Source organism: Austrofundulus limnaeus, unplaced genomic scaffold (genome assembly GCF_001266775.1).
Source record: "Austrofundulus limnaeus strain Quisiro unplaced genomic scaffold, Austrofundulus_limnaeus-1.0 Scaffold97, whole genome shotgun sequence".
Lineage (NCBI taxonomy): Eukaryota > Metazoa > Chordata > Actinopteri > Cyprinodontiformes > Rivulidae > Austrofundulus > Austrofundulus limnaeus.
Window position 1 is genome coordinate 326,584 of NW_013952499.1, and position 4,523 is coordinate 331,106.

Genomic DNA, 4,523 nt, shown 5'->3' on the forward strand with positions numbered 1-4,523 from the left:
GTTAAATCCTGAATATAAATCTGTAAATCTAAATGTGAAGGTTAAATAAAAATGTTGCAACTAAATGATAAAACTTATACTTAAGTTTTTAAGCTCTATCAATAGAAATTTGTTTCAGTTTCAAATAGCAACAAAAGCTAGGCTCTAGTTATGACAGCATCAACCTGGGACAAAAGCAACTGCTATCGCTGCTAATGCTGCTAATGCTGCTAATGCTGCTATTGTTGCTAACGCAGCTATCGCTGCTAATGCTGCTAATGCTGCTATTGCTGCTAACGCAGCTATCACTGCTAACGCTGCTAATGCTGGTAATGCTGCTAATGCTGGTAATGCTGTTAATGCTGCTATTGTTGCTAACGCAGCTATCGCAGCTATCGCTGCTAACGCTGCTAATGCTGCTATCGCTGCTAATGCTGCTATCGCTGCTAATGCTGCTATCGCTGCTAAAGCTTCCCTACAAGAGATCAAACTTGCAGTTGCTGCCGGTGTCCGAGCTGCACTTCAAACTGCCGGGACACGATGTTTTCAATGAACACGTTTTGAATTTAGATTTTAAACGCCATCTTTAGCGGCGTTAGCAGTGTTAGCGATTGCTTTTGTTTCTCAGGATGATCACAACAAAAGCTGTGCACGGACAATAAATGCTTCTGAAATTCTTAAAGGTAAGCTTTTTCATTCAGCTGCAACATTTAGGATTTAATTTCTATATTTAGATTTACAAATTTAGATTTAGGATTTAACATTTACGTATTGTGTGCAGTGCCCTGAGACAACAGTTGTTGTGATTTGGTGCTATGTAAATAAACTGAATATAACATGTAGTAAAAAAAAAAAATAGCAACAGTGAACTAAATAACTATAAAATGTTAGTTGAAATTTTTTTAACTAGAATTTTAGAACAGAAGTTGAGCAAAAATAATGAAAATGTTAGTGATGTTGTTAAACATTTAATTTTACACTGAGCCCCTCATAGTTTCACTAGTTTTAATTTGCTTTATAAGTTCGCAGACTATTTGCAGCTCTTTTTCAATCTCTTTGTTAAAATTTATTTATTTCGCCRTAAAAATCTTTTACAACCTGAACTTCTTCAAACAGACTCAGACTGCMAACACTCTGTTTTCATTTGCTTCCTTTTTGCAAACATGATGAAAAATTTATGAGACACCTTCCTGTTTATGAATATTGTGGTAAAGTCAKATTTCCACAGCACAGTAACATAAACAGAATATACACAGAATGTAACACATGTCAGGTAGCCGAGCTTCATCTTCTTCCTCAGTGTGAATTTGTAAACAAACGTTTCCTCCAGGCACATTTCTCTCCCCGCAGACCTCCTACTCCAAAATGTTGCAACGACGCAGCTTCAGGTGTTCGACTCAAAAAGAGATTTTATTTTTAGATGAATCACGAGTGGAGGAAAAACTGTCCTGCGTGCTTCACCATTTAAAAGCTTCTGGTTGTCCTGAGGTCAGGGCCTGAGCTGTGATAGTGCGGACACTCCTTTGGCTCACTGGACTCAAACCAGTGACGTCGGGCTGAGCTCGTCATCAGCGCTGCAGTCCAGAACTCCTGCTGCTGCGACRATCACAGAGGACCGAGAGGTAGGATTAAAGGATGACTAAAGGATGGTTGTACTTTGAAAAGTCTATTTTTTTAGTTTTAATTGATCTTTTTGTTTTCKGTAGCGGTTGACTGACACGATGAATCTATTTGAATCCAGCAGCACACTTTTCATGTTTCATGCTTCACACACACTCCTTTCTTTTTCTTTTTCATTCCCTGCTGAGCTTCATTCTTTAGACAAATGAACAAGAAAACCCTCAAAATCCCTGACATCCTTCTGAAAATACATCCATAGAGCCACTGGAGCTAATCATGTTCTCACTGAGATCACTATTTAAATCCTCAGGAGTAGTTTTCATGTTTGTTTTAATATCAAACATATTTTTGGCTTTGGTTCCAAAAATCTTATGAGCAGCCGAAACAAAAATGATATTTGTGTCAAAATCTCACTTCTGGATCAACAAAAAGAAGCAGGAAATGATCCACAAGTCAAAGCAACAACAAGAAAAAAATGAGGCAAAAAGAGACGTGATACATTTCCTGATTAACTCCACAAAATCCTGATTAAATGAAAGGCCTAGCATTATTTTTCAGAATGTATGGGGCTAAATTAGGGCCATTAAGTTTCTTTTAAAAAATATATATATATATACGTATATATATATTCAGTTTCAAATCTTTTTTTATTTTTTATTTTTTTTGTTAGGTTTATTTTCTTTTTCATTGCTTTTTATTTTGTTAAAAACATTTTTCAGTTTCAGTTCTTTTCAGCTCTAAAAGTTTTCTTTAAGTTTGAACAAATTTCATGATTAATTCACAAATAAGCATGCACTAAGTATTTATGTCTCTGTTTGCATCTCATCTTGTTCATTCTGCACAGTTTGAGCAGATTAAATAATCTGCATATTTACTTGTTTCTTCTGCTCCATCGTTTCGTTCCTGTGTTTAAAAGTTGCATCATGAAACTTTTCTCGTTTGTGCAGAAAAGAGCTGCAGGAGAGTGTCAGGCTGCTGTCAGGGATCTCTGAGAGTGAAGTCTTATTACCTGCTTGGCTTTAACAAGCTGATGTACAGATTTAGGAGAGAAGCAGACACCTGGCTGCTTTTTGGGTCAGTCTGACAGTAAAAATAATTCTTACAAGCAATATAAAAGTGCACTTTTTCATTCTGGCATTGACTTAACCTTCACCGATTCCTTTATGATTTGTCATTTCCAACTTAAAAATACAACAAACAGTGGACAGCAGGATTCCTTTCATTAGAACGACCCTGAATAGAAACATATTTTATTCTCAGACTGCTGTGTGTCCTAACATGAACCTCAGCCTCCTCATGAGGCAATCAGTCGTGGAAAATGTGCAGCAACTAAATTACAAAAGTAGTTCGACTGCAGCACACATCATTACAAGCAAACAAGAATTTAAAAAATTGACGATTACAAGATGCTCTCAGAAGGTTTTTATAATCTGAAAGTCAGTAAAAAAAAATGCTCTCAGTTGCCATCAAGGATAAAGGCATCAGAAAATAAAGATTTAGTGCAGAAATCTGAAAGTTCACAGGTTAATATAATTCCTAAGATTCGACWGAATTTTTGCACAGCAGCTGTTAACGGTTTAATTTTAAGCTCTTATGTCGTGTTTACATAACCAACCTGGGAACATTTTATAATGTAAAAAATACATGTAACATTTCCTCTTTTAAAATCAATGAAAAACAAACTTGTTGCTTTTAATGAAGAAGTGATAATCACGTCCTTAAAAACGTGTTGTGTGGGCACAATCACAAGTCCCACCTTCTGTTTGGTACGACGYTTGAAAAATAATCAGGAGTGTGCATTATTCAAATCCAGGCCGACTCATTTTAAACCACTAATTAAATCAGAGCAGAAACACCTTCACAACTTACAAGTCGCCGTCTTTTCGGTTCCCATCAAATATTTTACATAACAGCCCTGCATGTCCGGGCACTCCWACACTGTTGGGTCTGTGTTTCTCACAAAGCCAGGCTAACCTCTACCAGGTGTAYCAGCGGCAGGTAAATAACTATGCTAACATGCACAAGTCATTTTAACTTAAAAGTCTTTAAGTTAAAATAAAAGCAGGTGAAGTGTTTTGTTAAAGGTTGATAAATCAGGTGAAAGAAGATTCTGATTATGAGCTTACACAGTGATACCTCAGCATTATTAAAGTGGACCTCCACTTCAGGCTAAAGGGCTCAACACACGGGAGGCGACGTCGCTCGCTCTCCATTCATTTCCTRHRGARMBTGTGCGGTGAGGCGACAATCGCTTGCCCTCCTCCAGCTAAGCGACCGGCGAAAATAGTGCATGTGAAATTTCGCGCTCGTACACATGCACGTGTACACGCGAGCTTGCGACGCGATATTTGAAAGTTGAAAAATGTTGAACTTTTGTCGCTGTCGCTTAGCGTACAACCAATCAGCGAGGGTTTCATTGGCTGACCAATGAGAGGAGAGTATGCTACACACTGCCGTTAGCTAACACTTTCACCAAGTGATTACTAAAAAGCTTTGTGGGAATTTGTTGGCACCAGGGTGAAGTTTATGGTAAGTTTTTCCTCATAAAACTGTATCTTGATGTGCGTTTGTTTTTCAATACCATTAGCGTCGCAAGATTTGTTTAGTTTACACGTCCGTAATGCACACCCGCCTTCAGAGTTAAGAACCAATCAAATTTTGTGAAGACAAGCGACCTGAGAGCGCGATTCGCAACGCTGCAATCGCCATCGCGTCCCGTGTGTCGGGTTTCACCCTGGCTGCGATGACAGCCATTGGCTGTGTCCAAAACGGCAGGACGGGTCCTCCGAAGGTCGAATTTGTCGGCCGCATACGTCACAGCGCCGCGACGAAGGACGTCCAAAACGGAAGACTCCTCCGATGCGTCCGACAAATACGTCCTTCTTTTTCCCCGAATCGAAGGACAGGTCTGATGAATCCTTCCC

At 38.7% G+C, this 4,523-nt stretch overlaps 1 protein-coding gene across 1 annotated transcript in view; it reads right to left on the reverse strand.

The window, feature by feature from the left end:
- The window catches only part of ak5 (adenylate kinase 5), a gene marked incomplete at its 5' end in the record, with an annotated part of 80,360 nt that overhangs the window by 35,581 nt on the left and 40,256 nt on the right, over window positions 1–4,523 (reverse strand).